At 43.9% G+C, this 22,307-nt stretch overlaps 1 protein-coding gene across 13 annotated transcripts in view; it reads right to left on the bottom strand.

The window, feature by feature from the left end:
* The window catches only part of SGMS1 (sphingomyelin synthase 1), a 330,390-nt gene that overhangs the window by 289,989 nt on the left and 18,094 nt on the right, over positions 1-22,307 (bottom strand). For 8 of the 13 annotated variants that reach the window (XM_010832194.1, XM_010832198.1, XM_010832199.1 and 5 more), the window contains exons 2-4: positions 21,944-22,077; positions 15,606-15,755; positions 3,004-3,098 (exon numbers count right to left, since the gene is read on the bottom strand). The gene's annotated coding sequence lies outside the window, so the exon portion shown is untranslated. The remainder of the gene's footprint in view (positions 1-3,003; positions 3,099-15,605; positions 15,756-21,943; positions 22,078-22,307) is intronic. The other 5 variants (XM_010832196.1, XM_010832193.1, XM_010832192.1 and 2 more) reach the window with 3 other exon arrangements.

Below are 22,307 nucleotides of genomic sequence, written 5' to 3'. Positions count from 1 at the left end.
GGGCTCGAACCTATGTATGTCTCTTCTGTCTCCCGCGTTGGCAGGCAGGTTTTTTACGGCTAGTGCCACCTGGGAAGCCTAGAGAGGTTATTATTACTATGTCCTTGCTTTGATAAAGTAAAGAGAAAGTGGCAAACTTTTATGCAAAGGGCCAGATGGTAAACATTCTAGCCATTGTGGGCTATATGGTCACTGTTGCAGATATTCCAATCTCTCTCACAACTATTCAATTCTGCTGTTGTAACACAAAAACAGTCATAGAGGATATATTCACAAAGGAGCCTGACTGTGCTGTGTTCAAATAAAACTTTATCTATAAAAACAGAATTTGGCTAGAAAATCATTCAGATCGCATGAGAACCACTTTCTTATAGTGAACACTCTATTCTAAAGGCTGGACATTGGTGGACTTGCTAAATTCAGCAGACATGTTTTGTTGGGTCAAAAACTGGGCAGGACATATATAATCATTCCTCACAGCTCCATCCCTCCTTCCTGAGCAACCCTGCTCCCTACTAATTTCCATCATGTTACAAGCCAGTCCCATGCAAGCCTCTGAGTTTACATCCTAAACTTTATAGCACAACTGGTTTCCAGGAATGTGGCCCATATCCGTAACTGTGAATCCATAACCACAAGATAGGCTCCTCAAGAGCAAGCCCATGACTTTCATCTCTTCGCGCTTCATCTAATACCAAATATCAGCACCCAATGAACTTTAAATATGACTGATTGCCTAGTGTTTGATATAGTCAAACTATAGTGTTTGATATAGTTTGATATAGTCTCCTAGGAGGGGCTGCAGAAAAAGTTCTAATCGCTGACAAAAGAATGGACAAGACACATGCCAATGGAGACCAAAGAGAAAAGGGACGTGGTGAGTCACAGGAAAAATGACAGGACTCATCACAGGACTGAAACACCAATCCTTTCCAGCTTGTTTCCAGCAGATACAAGGCTCAACCTTGTATCTGCTCCCAGGATTTCTCCTTCACATCACAGCAAAGCTGGGCAGAGGTTGGACAACTCAGGACATCTCAATCATGACCACAGTGAGGATAAAACCTTGGTTAAAGCTTCAGAGTGCCTTCCCCCAATCACCAGCAACTAACTGAAGGAATAAACTGCTGAATTCACAAATGGAACGCTCTCCAGCAATGAAAATGATCCATCTACAACTAAATGCAACAATACGCAGGCATCTCTGTAATGCATTGTTGACTGAAGAAGGTTGGACACAGAAGAATATAATCTGTGTTGTATAATCATGTTATCTCTCTCTTTCTCTCTCTCTCTCTCTCTCTCGCATGTGTGTGCACACACACACACACAGAAACACACAAAGAAAAACAAGCAAAACTAATTTATGCTCTTAGAAGTCAAGAGAGTAATTCCCCACCGAGTAGGTCGTGTCCAGTATCGAGCGTTGAGAGGAGGCGTGAGGCGGCGGTAAAAATGCTGCTTCTTGGTCTGCCTCTTGGTGACATAACTGAGCTTAGTTTGGAAGCTGCATTGAACTATACACTTACATCATGCATATTTTCTTACATATATGGTCTATTTCAATAAAAAGTTTAAAAAATAAAATAAAAACATTCCACCACTTGGAAGTGGTCCAGAGAGCCGTATGAAGGCCCCACACAGAGCCCCATAAGGCTCTTGCCTCATATGGAGCCCCAACCTTCCTTTTCATCATCTCAAAGCATAACCAGACAGTGAGAAAGCCAACTAGGTCATTCTGAGATATCTGTAATTCCAGGCTAAGCTCCTTCAAAATGTTAGTGCCCTTCAGAAACTTTACTGCTATCACTAACTTTCTGTTCTAAATGAGAAGTGAGAATATTAAAAAGGACTCCACCACTCTAAGTGGCTCACTTAAATATACTTCTTTTAAAATAATGCTCTGAATAGTTAACTCCAGTTCATAAACTTCTATGAAGAAATGCTTCAATACTCAGGGACTACTTGAAGAAGATACCATAAATGAAACGTAACTGAGATTAGAATGTAGAATAGCCAACAGCCACCTTGCAAGAATTACATAGAATTGTAATGAACAGTTGTGTAACTGGCCTCGATATAACTGTAATCAGAACAGAACACACATCTCTAAGAATGCATGTAAAGTTTCAATGCAGGTAGTCAAATTACAGGGCTGGGAATCATTCTGACTCTTTCTAACGTTGATTTTACTATACTAACTTCAACTAGTACCTCAATGGCATTACCGACTCGATGGGCATGAGTTTGAGCAGGCTCTGGGAGTTGGTGATGGACAGGGAAGTCTGGCGTGCTGCAGTCCATGGGGTTGCAAAGAGTCGGAGACAACTGAGCGACTGAACTGAAACTCAACTAGACATCACTACTCATGTTCTTTTCATATTCTCCTGTAAGTTTCAGTTTAGAAAAATCAGTTAAGACCTTTGATCACATTAGATCACAGAGACTGGTCTACATGTGAAGGCTGATTAGGAAGGAGGAAGAGCAGTAATCCGACCACCTGACCTAAGAACAAACATCAGCCACAGTGGGGCAGACCGGCACATTACCAGGAACAGAGAAAGCACAGGAATCCTCTGCTACACAGGGCACATGCAGAGTGCAAATTCCAATTCTTCATATTCAGATGTTTTTCATACCAAACAAATTCATATTACAGGTCTGTGTATTTAGCAAATCACTGCCTAAATGTAATCATACTTAACTAAATGATTCTGCCATAGAGTTTATGCATGTTCTAAAATGCCTCTCAGGAGAGAATATCCTTATTTTTAGGAACTGTATCCCCAAGAATCGAGGATAAAAACATCATGATCTCTTAAACTTACTTTCACATGTTTCAGCAGGAAAATGTGGAAACCTGAACACACACACAATATGGCAAAATGCTAACAAATGTTAAATGTAGGTAGTGGACACACAGAAACTTGCTGCTCATCCTTTAACTCTTCAGTAAGTTTGAAAATTTTTGTAATAAAAAGACACATGGAAATCCTCACTCACCTTTCAAGTGGATGGCCCTCTTCTTTCCTCTAATCAAAAGCGAATGGCTGAATATGCCCAGAGGCACACTTAGGGATGTTCATGCTGTCCTCACCCTGCAAGAAGAAGCAAAACAGCATGTTACCATCAATGATCCTTATTAAGTTAATGCTATTTCGGTTGACACAATGTTCTTAATCTGTGTCCAGCCTGTAGATTAAAATACTGTTGTAATTATGTTTTAGGCAAGGAGAAAAGTGAAAGCAGAAAAAATCGATCCCATCGCATATTGAATGCAGGGAACAACCACTGGCCTCACCCACTCAAGGAACTTCTGGAACAAAGGAATTCCTCAGTAAATTTCTTTTAATTCACATAAATTTCAGGGCAGTGATGTAGCCCAAACTCCACTGGAACAAAAACTGAGGCTTTATTAAGGACCTGAACTTGACTCTGACTTGGTATTCTGAGGCTACACTTGGAAGGCACTTACTTACCTCGCAGAACCACACGAGACCTGCTGCACCTCCAGGCAACGCCCCTCCCAGCAAAGGCATCCAGGGCCGGTCTATTACTACAGGCTACAACACACGCTCCCTCGACCACTGCGCTCCCTGGGCACAGTGACCCAGGGGCCTGCCGGTCACAGACCTGATGCCTCCACCACGCCTCACATTATCTGTTACATTTGATCTTGCCACAGCCCTGTGAGGCAAGGGGTGTTTACTGAATGCATTTTCCAGAGAAGGCACATAAGTGTTGGAGATGGTACACGGCATTCAACTAGAAAACACCAGACGTGAAACTGCTACTTGGACCTTCTGACCCCAAGCTCGGGGCTTATCTCACTATACAGGCTGTCCCCACCTTCCCCAGTCTACCCCTCAACACAGCAGCACCCTGAAAACCAACCTCAGTGCCAAATGACCAAACAACACAGCCACATGTCATTGTGGGGGGTGGGGGGTGGGGAAGAGGGAGTGGGATGGATGGAGGGCACACACACCCTAAGAGTATCTACTAATAATTATTCTTAATAGTATCATGAATATTGTACTCATGATTACCAATTACTATAATTACTATCAGTAATTATACTTCCCTTTGAAACACAATAACCTTTCATGTATTTTTGACATTTATATATATATATATATATATAATTCATTTTTCTCCCTTCTTTTTCAAGACGGCACACTATTGGCCAAAGGAAGTAAAACAAGCCTCACATGGCACCCCAGGTAATTTTCACCTCTGCCACAACAATAGACAATTAGCACTCGCTGTTGAGGATTTTTCCATTCATTTTTTATAAAAGGCAAAATATAGTAAAATACAACAGCACAGACACCGACTGTTCTGCCAATAAAGATGGAAGCAGTATCAAAACTACTGCTGGGGAGAAGGGAGTAGCCCTCCCTGACAGCCTCAAGTCGCCCTTCATCTGCTGGTCACCAAAATGCTGGAGGCAATACACAAAGGTTTAGAGGTCACGAGGTCTGCCGTGTGACGGTGCTGGTGTACAAAAGTCAAGGACCCCCTCCCCTGGATTTCAGTCCTGCCTCCTCACTCACTAGCCTGATTAAAAACTGAGAGAACCTCCCCAAGCAGCCACCTCTCCTGTGGGTTGGAATACCTGTTCACAGGGATGTTGAGGCTCACAAAAAAGATAGGATGTGACTTAACACCCCACAGACAAGAGCACTTGGAGCCCAGGAATACTGACCAAGAAGAGCAACACTAAACCAAGGGAAAAAACATGATGTACCTTTGGAAGCAACAACTTTACTCACAGATTTGGGGGAAGGAACGATAAGCACATGAATCTGTGATACTAACACTATTATGAAACACATACGCATCATGAAGTTGAATGCAATCGTTGCATAAATTTTTAAGCTAAAACACCTACCCTTACTTGCCTAGTTCATTTCTAGTTACACCCTGGCATGTGGAGGAAGGGAGTGAGGGCTGCAATCTCTCTCTTTCCTTAAAGATGGCCTTGGGAGAAAGTGTCAAGCTGGCGGGCATTTTAATATCACAGTACACCCAGAAAACTCCTAATGGTCTCTGTTTCAGAGTATTCTCTTCAAACTCAGGAGTCCCAGATCTCTGCCAGATCTAGGTACATGTGGGATGAAGTCTGCTGCTGCTGCTGCTACTGCTAAGTCGCTTCAGTCGTGTCCGACTCTGTGCGACCCAGGCAGAGACGGCAGCCCACCAGGCACCCCCGTCCCTGGGATTCTCCAGGCAAGAACACTGGAGTGGGTTGCCATTTCCTTCTCTAATGGGATGAAGTCTAGATACATACAATCCCATCTATACCACACATCCTGGTATGTTACGAAAGATCCTCTTTGCTCTGCTCTGCACCCTCCATTCTCCCCACCAGAGATAACCCACTAGCCTGAATTCTGACTTACTTCTTTGCTCCTCTTATGGTTTTATCACATCTGTATGTTCAATATATTGTTGTGTTCTGTCTGGTTTTAATTGTTTATACAAAGGAAACCAGGACTGTATTCAGACTCGTCTCTTGAGATTTTGATTTTGAGATTCATCCCTCCTGACTCATGTGACTGTAGCTGATTTTTCACCACCATATTGTTCTCACTGTGTGACTTTACCCACAATTTACCGCTCTGTTCTACTGCTGAGGATCATCTGGGGATTGTTCGGTTTTCGCTATTAAGAATAATGCTGCCATTTAGATTCTAGTGCTCGTCCCCTGGTGCACACAGCAAGAGTTTCTCCAGGGCGTATCCCTAGAAGAAGAGAGCAGGGCTTGGGATCACATACGTTCAGCTTCTCCGAAATGCCAGATCATTTTCCAAAGTAGCTGCCACAATTGACTATTTAGCCACCCTTCCCATCTCTCTCCAAATAAGAGGCTTGCTTGTTTTGCTAATCACCAGCAAAGCTTTCAACCAACAAAAGGGAAAGCTTTTCCTATTTGCAGCATCGCCGCTACAAATAAACAGTACTCCAAAGTAGTGACCCAGACAGCTGGAACATATTAGTCACAGGACAGACTTCGGAATAATGATGCAGACCCAGCCGGCACCACACACTGCCCACGAGTATCAGTCAAACAGGATTTCTAGAACTATGTTAAATTCAGAGGTTGTCTTCTTCCTGGTGGACTCACAGCTACGGTCCTCGCCTACTACTGCCAACTTGAAGGGGAAAAAAAATGAACTCGCATGTAATCCAGCCAAATTCAAGTTTGAATCTGGGGAGTCAAATCATTTCAAAGAAACAGTGTGTTGCTGTTGTTGTTTTTTAATACAGAGTTGCCTGTGTTTTTATATAGTCACCTAAAAACTCTTAGGTATTCTCTAGACAAAAAGACATTCTATTTAGGTTTAGTTATTTCAATGTCTTAGGTGGAGATAGTAATTTTGTGACAATTTAATCTGTATTTCCAGTAAAATCATAGTATCAAACATTTCTGTTGCCATTAAATAGAAAAAATGAGAAATTCTTTCAATCTGGGCAGGAAGGAGAGAAGAAAGTGAAGTTACTCAGTCGTGTCCGACTCTGCGACCCCATGGACTGTAGCCCACCAGGCTCCTCGGTCCATGGGATTTTCCAGACATGAATACTGGAGTGGGTTGCCAGGACAGAAGAAAGGTTACTATAAATTTCAAGGAGGCTCTTATCATGTCACTGAAAGAAACAATGGTGTTAGTGACCAAAATGGGGTTGTTTCAACTCAACCTCTTGGCAGTTGTTGTCTCTTTACAATCACTTCTCCCTGTGAGGTAGCAACTACCGCTACACCCGTCTCACAGACGGCAGAAACCGAGGCATAGACAGCAATTAGGCTGTGCACAGCACACCGCTGATAAGTGGTAGAACAAGGATTTGAACCTGGTTTACCCCAGAATCCACGTTCTAACCACTACTCTCAGCAGCTTTTTCAGCCTCCTAAGACTAGCTAGAAGGCCCTGCCTGCCATGGTGACAATAGCTACCAGTTACAAAGCATCAGCAACGTGCCAAGCACTTGCTAAGTGCTCTGTTGTGTTATTTCTATCCCCACATCTCCACCGGCCCGTATTACTCCTATTTTACAGCTGAAGAAATCGATGCTCTAGGAGTTTACATAACCTGGCCAAAGACACACAGGCAACAAAGACCGTGGTTGAGACACCACTTGATCCTTGTCTCTGACTTAAAGTTCATATTCTTTCTACCGTGGACTTTCTGGACAAAATAAAAGCACCTGACCCCAGGGCTTGGGGGAGACAATTGTTGACCACGGGTCTTGGGAACAGCTCCCATGAAGGAAACAGATGCCACAGAGGGAGAAGATGTGCCAGTGTTCTTGGCACTCGGCAGGCAGCAGCTGTCATGGCTCCACGACAGGCACTGAGGCAGAGTGGTCTCCAGCAGGAGCAGTGAGCATGGTCAAAGATCCAGCGGTCACAGGGTGCAAGTCAAATGGCCACTGCATATAACGTTTCCATCTGTAAAATGGGGCTAACTTTTATTTCAAAGGGTTACTGTGAAGATTTGGGGGCTCCAAAAATCACTGCAGATGGTGACTGCAGCCAGGAAATTAAAAGACTCTTGCTCCTTGGAAGAAAGGTTATGACCAACATAGACAGCATATTAAAAAGCAGAGACATTACTTTGCCAACAAAGGTCTGTCTAGTCAAGGCTAGTCAAGGAAATCAGTCCTGAATATTCATTGGAAGGACTGATGTTGAAGCTGAAACTGCAGTACTTTGGCCACTTTGTAGTGAGTCACTACACAGAGCATATTTCTTAAAATCAAAAGGCTCATTCTTGTGTTGGTTCTAATATTTGATCCAGAGTGGAGGAGGAGACCTGCTAAGGGGCAATTTTCCAAAGGAAGGTAGCCAGCAAAGGGCAGAAACAGCCTCAGTACAGTATGAAGTGTTTGAAGAGAATAATAGAAGCAGCCACTGCCAATGTTTTCTCAATATATACCATGGACGACCTTCTACGTTCTTCTTTAAAACCTTTGCTCGTGGGGACTTCCCTAGTGGTCTGTGGCTAAAACTCCCGATGCAGGGGGGCCTGCGTTCAATCCCTGGTCAGGAAACTATAACAGATCTCCCATACCACAGCTAGAGATCCCACCCACCACAGTGAAGATCGAGGATCCCACACGCTGCAGCTAAGACCCGGAGCAGCCAAAGAAAGAAAGAAAGAAAGAAATTTTTTTGACATAATTTTTTTTTATAAAGTGGTTTTTTCTTTTTCCTTTTTAAATGTTTACTCGTTTCTTTAGGCTGCCCTGGGTCTTCACTGTGCAGGCTTTCCCTAGCTGTGCCAGGCGGGGGCTGCTCTCCGGTTGCAGCGCACAGGCTTCTCGTTGCAGCCGCTTGTCTTGTTGTGAAGCAGGGGCTCTAGAGCGCCAGCTCAGTAGCTGTGGCGCGAGGGCTTAGCTGCCCCGTGGCATGTGGGATCTTCCCAGACCAGGGATCAAACCAGTGTCTCCTTCACTGCAAGGCAGATTCTTGACCACTTGAGCTCCAGGGCAACCCAAAAAAAAAAACTAAAAAAAAAAAAAAAGAAAGAAAGAAAACCTTTGCTCAATATCCCTGAGAGAAAATACTGTGATATAGATCCCTATTAAACAGATAAGAAAAGTGACTCAGAGGTGAAATGACTTGCCCAAAGTCACTGAACTTGTCAGTGAGTATAATAATGGCTCATAGCATACATACAGTAGGCATTCAATAAATATCTGTTGAACATGGGCTCTTCAACATAAAAACAGAAGACAACCACTCACCTCACAAGGGTTTTATAAGCGTAAAATGAGATTACGTATACAAAGTTCCCAGCTCAGGCCTTGACCTTGGAGTGTACTGTGCTCCTGGGCAACAATGCTGACATAGAAAGTCAGGCACGATAACTGATGGAATAGGGATATGATACGATGTGGGTCAAACAGACATCATAAAGGACGAAAGATGCACAGATATACCTAACAGGCAAATCTGCACAGCAAATGCACGCATGAAAAGATGCTCAACATAATTCATCACGAAAGAAATGCAAATTAAAATCACAATATCATTACACATCTATCAAAATAGCTAAATTTTAAAATCTGGCAATATAAAATGCTGACAAAAACTCAGAGCAACTAGGATTCTCACACATTGCTGGTATGATGAGTGAACACCGAACTGTGGTATATCCATATTGTGGAATTCCACTTAACAATAAAAAGGGGCAGATTATTGATACACACAGCAACATGCATAAATCCCAAAGGCATTATGCTAAGTGAAAGGAGCGAATCTCAAAGGGATAGACTACACAGTCCCACTTACATGACTTTCTGGAAAAGGCCAAACTAGGGTGGCAGAGAACAGATCAGTGTTGCCAGGGGGAGGAGGAAGGTCTAACTACAAGGAGGCGAGCAGCACCAGGGGGTGTGAGAGGTGCTGGGTTATTCTCTACTCCGTTTATATGCATGTGTTAAAACTCACAGAACTACATGCTCCAAAAAACAGAATTTCACTATTGGTAAACTTTTTTTCATTATTAAAGAATGAAATTGTTACAATAGAAATTCTTACCAATAAGAAAGAATTGGTAAGTCCTGGTGAATGGATACTTGACATTTGGTTTGTGGTGATGGAGGGGACACATGAAAGCCAAGTAGCTCTGGAGTTCCTTGCAGAGGGAACAGTGATGGTTCAGGAGACCATGAAGAGTCAACGTGTGAGGAGGGATCAACACAGAAGCTCTGAGGGCTTCTAGCCTTGCTCTCACCTTGGTTCTAGCCTGATTTCACTAACTGATGACTGTGAAATTACACAAGCCACATCTCCTCCCTGAGCCTTTTAATTCTAGCATGAGACAACAAGGCAAATGATTTTAAAGGTTCATTCCACCACAAACACTGCAAAGTCAGTTTGTTTTTAAGCTACCGAGTCTGGGAAGACAGCAGGAAAAATAAGTAAAAATATCCAGATACAGAAAAATGGCTATGCACCCACACAGACACCATCAGGGACCAAAACAATGAGAAAATCACAGATGAGTGTGGACGGCGGAGTGATGGTGGTAGAAGCAACCAATAGCAGGCGAGAGACCGGAGAAGACCGAGAATACCATTTTTTGTATAGCAGAAGAAGGAGAAGAGAGGTTGCATGCGGGTGGAATGTAGGGGGAGCTGGAACAACTCAGTGACCAAATGCTGAAAGAGTTGAGGAGGATGAGGAATGACAAGACAACCAAACTAGACAGATTTGTCAGAGATCAACAGACTGAGTGTTCAACCCCCTGTCCCCCAACAAAGTAAAAGACCCCCACACAAGGCTCGCTGCTTGTCTGAATTTATCTTGTGTCCTAACTGTTCTACCCTTGCATTTTCAATCTCATTCTACCTTCATCTTTGCTGTCAGAAGCCCAAAGTTTAATTTAAACATGTAGGTGTGGTTCCTCTGCAATAGCCCACTTCAGAGGCTGCAATTTTCAAAATTTAGATATTCCTGGAAATCGACAATGTGACTGTTGAATGCTAGCAAGCCATTTTCTTGTGCTGCATAAGTTTATGCAACGACTCCAGAATTTCAAAACAGGAAAATGAAAAAATCATTTTGAAAGGATTTAGTAGAATGTCAAGAGTACACCTTAAAAACGACTAAGATTTTATTGTTGTCACTTTATTGGCTTGTAAAAGCAGGAAAATTGTTTGAATTCAATCATATTCCCAAACTGACCAACTGAAACGAGGCAACTTCTTCATTTCTGCCCAGAACAGGCCTCAGAACCCCACCTCTTCAGCCAATCTTCCTTTTTAATGATTGTAGGTGAAAAGAGAAGGCGATGGCACCCCACTCCAGTACTCTTGCCTGGAAAATCCCATGGACGGAGGAGCCTGGTGGGCTGCAGTCCATGGGATCGCGAAGAGTTGGACACGACTAAGTGACTTCACTTTGACTTTTCACTTTCATGCATTGGAGAAGGAAATGGCAACCCACTCCAGTGTTCTTGCCTGGAGAATCCCAGGAACAGGGGAGCCTGGTGGGCTGCCGTCTATGGGGTCGCACAGAGTCGGACACGACTGAAGCGACTCAGCAGCAGCAGGTGAAAACATCAATCTGATACAACCCAGTTCTACCAGTTATAAAAAAGGAGAAAGAGCAAACGACTTCAGCTCAAAATCTGGTCTCTTCCACCACTAGACTGAAGTTCGCTCAATCGTGTCCGACTCTGAGATCTCATGAGGCCCACCAGGCTTCTCTGCCCGTGGAATGCTCCAGGCAAGAATAGTGGAATGGGTAGCCGTTCCCTTCTCCAGGGCACCTTCCTGACCCAGCGATCAAACCTGGGTCTCCCACACTGCAGGCGGATTCTTTACCATTTGACCACTGGGGAAGCCCTTCCACCACTAACGACTCACTAACTTTGGGCACATTCTTCACTCCTTATCTCCCTCTCTGCATCTACAAAGAAGGGGTCGTCATCATTGCGTGCTCCCATACAGTAATCAGGCTACAGCCCCTCGCACCGGATGAGATCATGTCTGCAGAGGCACTTAAGGAGAACACAAATAAAAAAACAAGCATGAGGTGTCATTACTGTCATCCTGTACGGGGTGGGGTGGGAGGGCAGGTGAGTGTATTTCACACACAGTCACATCCCAACTGCCTCTTTCAAGTCAACCATATGCTTCTCCCCCGTCACAGCTGGCTGTTGAGCAGATGCTGGAATGGATACAGGCAGAAAGGTGGGGAGGAAGAATGTTTCGGTTACCCAGCTTCAGTCCTCCTGGTTTGAGGAAGATAAAAAAGTAATTTCTTATCCATGTATATTTCACTAATCTTTTTTGAGAACCGTCAATGTGTCAGACACCAGGCTAGGTACAAAGAAGCATGAGTTTTTTTTGTTTTTTGTTTTTTAACAAAACAGGCTGTGCTCTCAAGCATGTTCACTCTGGAAACAGCTAAGTAGCCCATCACAACCCAGTGTGCTTGGTGGCATAATGGAGGCAGGCGTAGGGGAAACCCCAGCCCGGACCACAGAGTGGGTTAGGAGGGTGGTGAGTCAAGTCTTGAAACATGAGAACAAATGAGATGAGTCAAGCAGGGGAAAGGCATTCTAAGTGGGCAGAAGGTGTGGAAGCAGGACCCACGCAGGAAGGGAAAGAGTATCTGAGAGGATGACAAGGGGCCATCAGCGGAGACTCACGCTCAGGCTTTCTCCTGAGGGCACTGGGAAGCATGGACATATTTAAGCAGGACTCACATGGTGACCCTTGCAGCTGAGGAAAAGGACTGTGACAACATTTGGGAGAATGGAACGAAGGCAGGGCAGGAGATGGAGCGCTGTACGTACAGAAATCCAGGCAAGCAGCAATGAGGCCTTGGGAATACAGATGAACACAAGAGATGGTAAGGAGGTGGAGGGACCTTGCTCTGGGGCTGGAGAGACGGGGGTAACAGGGCAGGAATTCTTGATGCCTCCCTGGTTCTGTCTTAACGACTTGGAAGAGGATGGTCTTCTCACAAGACCCTCGAGAAGTACAGCCATGGTGGGCACAGCGAGTTCACTTGTGCTGTGTCATTATACACGCCTTCAGGTGTCTGAGGTCATCCTGTACATTTGTGACCAACCGAAAAGTCACACTCTTCAACATTTACCTGCCTACTGTGAATTCCCACAGGTAAGATGGAGTGTCTAGGCAAGATGGAAGGTCTGGGCAAGAACTCAGTTCAGTGCTCTTACCTTCACTAGCCAAAATAGGAACGGCCCTCACATCAGACTTGACGCTCAGAGAGGTTACGTGGCTTACCTCAGGCCACACAGTTAGCAAAAGAGGGAACTTCACTTTAATCCTGGATCGTATGCTTCCAGAAAGTCAGTTTTTCACCTAGAATACTACACTGCCTCATTAAGGGCCTAGTCATATGACTCACATGTAGTAAGAGCCCAGGAGTCTTGTTCCGTGGCCACATTACTCTTCTTTGCCACTGCCTTCCAATAACAGAGTCCAGGCCTGAACTACCTCCTTCCAGTCCCTGGAAACACTGTTCCCACTGCTGAGCTCAGGCTCAACTGTCCTGTCAGCCAACAGAGTCCAGGCCCATCCATGCTCATTAAAGTTCATTCCAACAGTTACTTCCAATAACCAGCTACTCTGTGGCTCTGCAAACGCAGGGAGAATGTTCTGATTTCTATAGGAGCTATTTCTGAATTCATCTGTCCTATCTTACATCATGGCACTGAAATCCTCAAGGGTGGTCCTGATTTTACACATATTTGTATCACTGGCTAAACCCAGCATGATATTTCTCCTCCTCCTTGCTCTCCTACCAGTGTTACCTCTGGGAAGAAGAGAGGGCCAGGCCCTGGAGAAGGATGCACAGAGCTTATCTGGAGCCTGTCGCTCACCCAGCACTGTCTTAGGCACCAGACAGCAAGGTCTCTGAACTTATAGTCCAGTGGAGATAGGATATTTAAACTAATAATAATAATAACATATGTACACCAAAACACATCAAACAAACACCCAACAAAATTGAGGGTTCATTATATTATTCTGTTTTCTAGTTGTTCAAAATATTTTCATAATAAAAATATTTAAAATGAGGAAAAAATAAGTGAAAAGCCTCTACTCCCTGGGGAAGGAACTAGCTAGTCAGACTGATTCATTTACAAAGGTTCTATACAGAGAAAATCTTACTGTAACTTGTTTTTAACACCATATTTCACAGGCGGGGGAAAGAAGCAATCAGGGGAAAGAAAGAAATGCACACACATAGATGATATAAATTTAATCCAACAATAAAATGAGGTTCTCAAGTCACTCTAGACTTTCCTCATTTCTACCTCCATACCCTCAAAAATGGTAAATGATAAAAGAAAATAACAGAAAACTATAATCACTTTCTAGTACATTTTGGCCTCAGGAGAGGAAGTGCTATTATCAATCACTACCATTTACTCTACATCCTCGATGTGCTGGGCGTTTACAGACACGACCCCATCGTGACTCTGTGAGATGAGCCTTATTGCCCCCATTTTACAGATGTGACAATTAAGATTCAAATAATTCAAGCCATTAGATCAACATCCTGCTGTCAGGGATGGCAGAGCAGGCACCCAAACCCATCTCTGCCAAGACTCAAAAGCCCTGATTTTACTTTCATTACACCATGCTGTGTGCCTTCCAATAGTCGATATTCCCTTTCATTTTTCATAAACATCTGGGCTCCACAAATGAGTGAATCTGATAAAAAAAATCTCCACCAGGCAGTTTAGTAAATTAAAAAAAAAAAAAATCCAAGAAACTATAGTCTTGAAGTATACAGTGTCAGAAATAGTACCTCTAAATGTTAACTCAAAGTAATAAGCAAAATTGAGTGGTAAAGAACTCAACTGTACAATCCTCTACAGTCATAAAAGAAATACCGTGTAACTATTTTAAACAGCCATAACATCTGAAGGGATCTTAAAGATGCAACTGGCAACAAATCGATGAGAGGAAAAAAATGAATTCTTAAAGTCACTTTCTAATACTATCTATCTTTAAACATTTCTTACTGTGGACAGTGTACAAAACTCACCCTCTACATGTCAACAGAGGAATAAGACAAACCAGAGCCTTTGTGAGCAGGCTGAGATTTTATTATTTACTGAATTCTCAAAAATTAGGAAGAGCATTAAATTTGAAATACAGACCGCTGCTTATTCCAGTAGTAGTAGCATTAACAAGTCTGGAAATGAAATACAAATTAGAAAATGGAACGATCAAATTTAATCTATATATCAATAAATTTACTCCTAAAATAGAGACCTAGGTACAAACAGGTCTGCATTTTCTCCGCCACTTCTTCCCACACAGTCTGGGTATCAGGACCTAAACTACTCTGACCACATGTCCCAAACTATAAGGAATGAGAGCTCCTTCTACCAGGTGGACCCCAACCTCCTCCATCCCACCTCTGAGAAAGGGAAGTGGCCCCTTGCAGGAATCTGCATAGGCCAAGCTGCTGAGCAAGGAGACTTGAGGGTCGTACCTCAGGAAACATGCACACGTACATACAGATCAGGTAGAGGAAATAGGGAAGGAGTCAGAGAAGGAACAATTGGGAAGATCAGAGAAGGAACAATTGGGAAGATCAGAGAACAGGAATACACGGAGTCCCCAAGAACCAAAGAAGGAAAAGGAAACGAGAGAAAGGAGCTCCCTGACAGTCAAGAAGGAAGATAAAGAAGCTTTTGCCTAGATACCCGACACACTGCCAGGTAAGTGAGCCACACTCAAAATGTTAATGATACAAAAAGACCCCAATTATCTTTTTTTCCTAAAGACACATCCCTAATTATATCTTGTATTTTGAATCAAAAAATTGATTCAGACAGTATTACAATTATTCTTTGAAGTAGAATATTTGACTGATGGTCAAAAGAGACCATCAGTCTCTTTTGCATATAAAAATTATACGACTGAGGATTAAACATGTATGTTATTTTGTTCCAGAGATCACCTATTAAAATCGAGGACCTTTTAAAATCTATTCCACAACTCTACAAACCTATACACATATGTGTCACTAAAAAGACCAGGAGAAATGACAACAATTAATTGAACAAAAAGAAAGAGCATGCAGTAAGGAAATAGACCTTTAGTATAAAACTATAATTCACAATGCTAGGACTTCGCCGGTGGCCCAGTGGCTAAGACTCTATACTCCCAATGCAGGCGACCTGGGTTTGATCGCTGGTCAGGGAACTAGATCCCACGAGGCACAGGTAAGAGTTCCCATGTCACGACTGAAAAAAAAAAAAAAAAATCTTGAGTGCCACAAGTAAGGCCCAGTACAGCCAAAGAAATAAAACAAAATAAATATATATTTTTAATCCACAATGCTACCAGTAAACTCATGGACAGGGTTCAGATACATCCTTTGTCTTGAGAAAATATGAGCAGCTTAAGCAAACAGACTTGACTGGCCTCATTTAAACTGTGGTTAATTACAGTTAACTGTTATCTACCCTGCAAAGTACAAAACATTTCACTTCTTTTTCCACAAAACAGGAAACGAACCTCAATTTCCCACTTCTCCAGAAATTATCGCAGATGTCATTGAAGGATGACCAAACACCACTAAGCCAGGGGCCCACTGAATGGAGTCAGGGGAGAGTCTGCTGCCCTATATTCTCCAGCAGACCTCCCCTACCACACTGATTTGAAAAACATGTAAGTTTAAATTTAGAGGGCTTGTGGGATACACAGAGCCTGCAGCCCAGACCCTGAGCTCCCCTCCAGACAGAGAGACAGGCTCACTGAAGAGCAAACCCCTTACATAAACCCTATCTATATATCCAGAAAGGGTTCAAATGAGACTTTCAGCAGCTAAGACTGAGCTGAGGAAGCAGGGCTACTGCCAGATTTTTCCTTCTTGAGGTACTGACAGGCAAAGCTAGCAAGGCAAAAGGTATGAAAACATCAGGCTGTTTTCCAAGAACCCTGACAGGCCTCACTCAAGGCTGCTGCCAAGTCCGCTGACGAGACCGCTCACAACTCCCATGAAACTGCTCTCTTGACCTCAAGCAAACACTAAAGCTTTCAGCTGAACGCTGTTGAAAGTACTTGGGTGTTTTTCATGTCTGTGAGGTAGGCATTTCCTGGACCAAACTTGGACGTGGTAGCCCTCTAATAAAACTGATCACAAAATGGCACAGATTTTTCTTTTTTTAAAGTCTATTTAAAGATGATTCACTCCAAGAAATTCACAGCAGCAGCATTATTCACACTAAAAGGTAGAAGCAACGTCCCAGAAGCAATCCCAGCGTCCACCAACAGACAAACAGAAAAGTACGGTGTCTACATACAATAGAATATTATTAAGCCTTAAAAAGAAAGTAAATTCTCATATATGCTATAGTATGGGTGAATCCTGAAAACATGCTACATGAAATAAGCCATATATAAGGACAAATACTGTATTATTTCATTTATATGAGGTACCTAGAATAGTCAAATTCATAGAGCAAGTAGAATAGCCAGAGGATAGAGGGGGGAGGGAATGGAACGTTATTATTTAATGGGCACAAAGTTTCAGCTTGGGATGATGGAAACATTCTGAAGACAGATGGTAGTATTGGTTGTATGTAAGTGTGAATGTCCTTAATGCCACTGAATTGTACACTCAAAAATGGTTAAAATGGTAAATTTTAAGTTATGTATATTTTACCATAATTAGAATAATAAATAAAAGATGTTTGTACTTTCTAAAAGCAAACTATAGATTTGCTTAGTCACATCTTAGAAATATATTTTAGACCTATACAAATACAATATATATACATATATTTCTGTTTGAGGATCCAATGCAATTGTCTTCAGTAACCATTCTTGGCTGAAGTCCCATCTTTGATTTTAACATAGAAGGCCAAAGAGCAGAAGGCTTTCTTCAAACGTCATTCCTAGCATTCGTGAGCAGGCATGTGATCAGTGACTGCTTCACCACTCAGGTTACACATCAGCATGGCAGCATCAGCAACATGAACAAGGCACAGCCTTCAGACAGTTCCTGTTAACATCCAAAGACTCATTTCCAAATGCTGGGGAGCATTCCAGAAGCATACCTCAGAAGAAAACACTCCTCCACCCAATGGCAAACCATGTGACGCCCAAGGGATTCTGTCATGTACTTACACAAGATGTTCAAAGACGGGATGGGAAGGCTGGTTATTACATATTTGAAAAGGCTGTTTGCATAAAAGGAAATTCTAACACTGCACTTTGCAGATAACAGCATTGACACAGGACACTTACTAACAATATCAAAAAGCCCGCTTGCTGTCAACCCAGGGTTGCTTGTAGGCAAAGTAGTCGATTGTTGGGAACTGAGCTGCCTTGAAGGAGAAAACATTTCTCATATATTACCTCTGTAAAGATTCTTTTGTCATTCTTCCCCAGGGGAGATGCTGAAATTGGTGTGCAGGTAGTGAAAGCTGAGATGCAGATGGAGATCTGGAAAACAGCTTTGTTATCTTAAAAGCCAATTACACTGCCCCACTGCCACACTTCCAGAGCCCAGGCTTAGGGATGCGCTATTCTCTCAGCTGGCTGTGGGAAGTGGCAATCACAGGCCAAAATATCAAAGGAAAATGTGTATAAGATTTTATTTCTGCTTCTGAGATCATCTAGACATATTCTCCTCTGCATACCACACTAAGCCAGGGTGAGGGATAACTTCAAAGGAAACTGTAATATCACCAAGGAAATCTTTATGTCCAGGAGTTAAAGAGGAAATGCCAGTCATTGCTCAAAAGTTCAGTAAGCTGGATACAAACTACCCCTTACAGCATCTTAGATGGACAGCTAGCCAAAATAATAAAAAACAATTCAAAAACCAAACCAAATAAATAAAATAAATGAATAAAAGCCTTGCTCCTACCTCCTCCACCTCAGCTGAAAGTCAACACCTACCCAGGTTCAAAAATGTTCACAACACTGATCATACATGCTGAAAAATGAAGTTCTTGTGGCATAATGTCAAACTCTGTTATAATTTTTCATATTAGCATTGTTAATAACATTTATAAAATTTCAGATTTATATTCCATATCTCAGAAGTCAATTTTAGAAACAGTGATATTTAGATTTTAACATTTCCATCCTTGGGCATTTGGTGAAAATGTTTATTCAATGTCACATCTAGTATTTACAGAAAAAATGGAAGGGAAACAAATCCAAACAACAGTATTAATAGTTATCTCTGGGTAGTGGGATTATGAAGGATATTCTTTCTGCTTATATATTTTCTAAATGAAAGAGGAGCAAAAGGAGTCAGAGAGAAAGGGAAGGAACAGGCTAAGATGGGGAGAGGAGGAGGAGGAGGAGAAGGTGAAAAAGTTTTTCTAAAAAGAGAAGCCAAACTTAGGTTAAAAGGCAAATAAGTGCTGAGCAGCCTTGAACAGCCAGCACAGGCTGCCCCCTGCCTCCAGCAGTTACCTTCACATGGACTCTGACAGTAGCTGTGACCCTAGTACTCTTGCCTGGAAAATCCCATGGACGGAGGAGCCTGGTGGGCTGCAGTCCACGGGGTCACTAAGAGTCGGACAGGACTGAGCAACTTCACTTTCGCTTTCACTTCCATGCATTGGAGAAGGAAATGGCAACCCACCCCAGCGTTCTTGCCTGGAGAATCCCAGGGACAGGAAGCCTGATGGGCTGCCGTCTATGGGGTCGCACAGAGTTGGACACGAGTGAAGCGACTTAGCAGCAGCAGCAGCAGCAGCAGGGATCCTGCCCTCAAAGCCACCCTTCCCAGGGATTGCCTTCCTGAACATTTTAGCCCAAACTGTTAAGAGTCCCTGTGACTGCATTTTCGTCACACGGGCCCCACCTCACTCTGACTCAGGCCCTGGCTTGCTGTCGTCTATGGTGTTTGCCACCATGTGGAGGAACGCTTCATTCTTAGAAATCATCTAGTTTCAATCCCTTCCTGGAGCCTGGCGAAGCCTGGACTGGAACCTATGCGTCCTGACTCCCTGCTGGGCATCTTATCCACTCACGTGCGTGGTCGTCAGGCCCATCTCGACTGCTCTGTCTGGAGAGGGACCCCTGACAGCAGAGACCCACATACCTTCCTGTGTGGATCCCAGGAGCTGGCCTGCTCGCACACGGTAGAAGCTCCCAGGGTTTGGCCAAGAATGCAGCCCTTTCACATGCTCACCAAATGACAGTCTGACTGGGTCTCAATACTGGGACAGGCAGCCACACTATCAGATTCAGTGATTCAATTCCTCTTCCTCAAGAAATCTGCTGCCCGTTTGTCTTTGAAGGAATCTAGCTTTCTTGAAGCTTTGTGGGGCCACCAATTTGAAATGCAGGCTGGTGTTGGGCACAGACCTGCTTGGAAGAGCTGTCCCTGGGTGACTGGGAGCAGCCACACTGCTGCCTCGTCGAAAAGATGCCCATCTGGGCGTCAGGAAGCACGGATTCCAGTCCAGGCTTCGCCAGGCTCCAAGAAGGGATTGAAATTATTTGATTTCTAAGAATGAAGCACTCCTCCACGTAGTGGCAAAAACACCGCAGATGACAGCAAGTCAGGGGCCCAAGTCAGAATGAGGTGGGGCCCACAAGAGGAGACAGTGAACAAGAGGCGATTCCAGGTGACTGCTGACTGGGCTTGTGACAACTCGAGCCCTGAGAACAGAAGCCAGAAGGGAGAGCAGGAATGTACCCCATTCCCCGTATGACGGTGGCTTCACCACCCTCTCACCCGCAGAGCCTCACACTGCAGTGGCGAAGGGAAGATGGTTTAACATGAAGGCGTTATCAGTAACATATCTCAGTGACTGACCTCAAGCTCGCCAGAAAATCAGTGATTTCAGGTCAAGGATGTAGCCAGTAACGGGTATAACAGACAAAATCTGACTTCACAGGTGGTTGATCGTGTCTGTTAAGGAGTCACTGTTTTTATAGTCCTCTTACGAGCATTTATAAAACTTAATGAGAGAGTCGATATGGCTTGACTATTTTGCTAGGATACTGTACGCTAGTCAAAGAGCAGGAACCATATCTGCCTAGTTTATCCCTGTGTCACCAGCACCCGGCAGGGCTCCTGGTGCATAGGAGGCTCCCAACCAGTGTTTTCTGAAGAGTGTATTTCTCACGAATGCTGTATAGAACTCTTTATACATAACAATGTGTTTTGGAAAACTTTCTACAAATATTCCTCTGGTAATCTTCTTTTTAACGGTTGCCCAGTATTCCATTATTTGGATATGTGTCATTTGCTTAACCAACCCCAAACTGTTGTATACTAGCTTTTCAACTTTTCACTATGACAAACATCTCTGTGATAAATAATGGTCTTAATTATTGCTTAAAATAAACCCCTAGAGTAGAATTGCTGAATCAAATAACAGTATTAATGCCTTTCCTCTTAAAGTTACCCTCATCTTGAGCACCAACTGTCATGAACTCTATTATTTGGGTAAACTACTGTGGAAGTCTCAAGCAGAGGAGTCTCCTAAGACAGGAGACTTTGACATCAACAGCCAAAGTCCTACACTGTCCTCTCTAGACCTGTGTACCCATCAGACCCAGAATTCTGAGAAGCAGTATCTGCTCAAGTGGTCTGCTCTCCTCCCGAGGCTCAGCCTTCTCCTGCTCCATGGAGGACAAAAGCACATTGCAGCATCACACATGCCTCCCCTCCTCCTCTCCCAGTGAGTTGGCTGGTCTTCCACCATGCTAGCTTCATCTTGTGCTTCTTTTTTCCCAGAGGAATAACTGAATGTGTTCCCACCATAAGACATAGCAATGTCAAGTCCCAGATAACTGTGCTGAGGCTCTCAGCCTGTGTCTGCCTCCCCGCTTTAGGCAAATCACATCTCATTAGTTCCTCTAAAAGGGGGACAGACGGCAATAAGGAGAAGCCCTCAACGGCCCAATTCTATCTTTTCATCCACTTTCATAAAAATAAACCTTTCAGAGCTCTTCCCGGTGGATTTAATGAAAGCTTTAGACACTCTCGCCAGAAAAATGCACACCCAGAATGACAAACCGGATTTAAGTGGCTTCCTGAAATTCATCTATGGACCCCGATAAGAACCCCCGAACCACTGATTGGGTCTTCAAACCCATGGCCAAAAGGAGGCCTGAGATATTCCTGGGGTGTTCATGCGACCCTATCTCTGTCTCTAAAATCAGAGGGAGGGGAAAGTCCACCATGTCCAGGGCCCCTTGGAAACCTGGAAGTCAGCTCAGCACAACTGCTGCTAACTCTCCAGGGCCTTTCAAAGGAACTCAGGTGTCACTGCACAAAGCGTGGCAGTGCAGCAGATGCCGACGACCCACCCTCTGAGGGGCACAGAGCCCTTCCACGGCACAGGAAGGCTTTGACTCCCGACCTGCTGCCAGGCCTCACACTTGCTACCTTGACCGTGGTGTTCACCCTGTCACCAAGAACACTCCACGCACACGGAGACTTTGTTCACACCTGTATCCTCAGCCTCGTCCAAGCCGGAGATGCTGGTCCCAGTGAGTCTGAAGGCCTATACCAGAGACCGAAGCTGCCACGGAGGCTCCCACGGAGGGCAGCGACATGCATGGGCCATTCTGTGCACCTGGGACCTTCGGGTGAGGAGACTGAGGTCAAACACGGGGAACGGGCACAGGCTCTGGGATAAGACGAGGAAGAAAAACAAGGGATCGGATGACAGACCGCAAGGTAAAAAAATCCCAGCAGCTCACGGCCACTGAGCTGGGGACAGATGGACAGTCCCAGGGCACCAGCTCTCAGTCTCCCTCATGGACCCCCTAGTCAAGCAAATGGTCAACCGAAACCCTCTGCCACCCCCTCC

This window comes from Bison bison, unplaced genomic scaffold, assembly GCF_000754665.1.
Source record: "Bison bison bison isolate TAMUID 2011002044 unplaced genomic scaffold, Bison_UMD1.0 scf7180017860456, whole genome shotgun sequence".
Taxonomy (NCBI): domain Eukaryota; kingdom Metazoa; phylum Chordata; class Mammalia; order Artiodactyla; family Bovidae; genus Bison; species Bison bison.
Note: the sequence above shows the minus strand (reverse complement) of the source record. Positions and strands in the feature narration are given on the sequence as shown.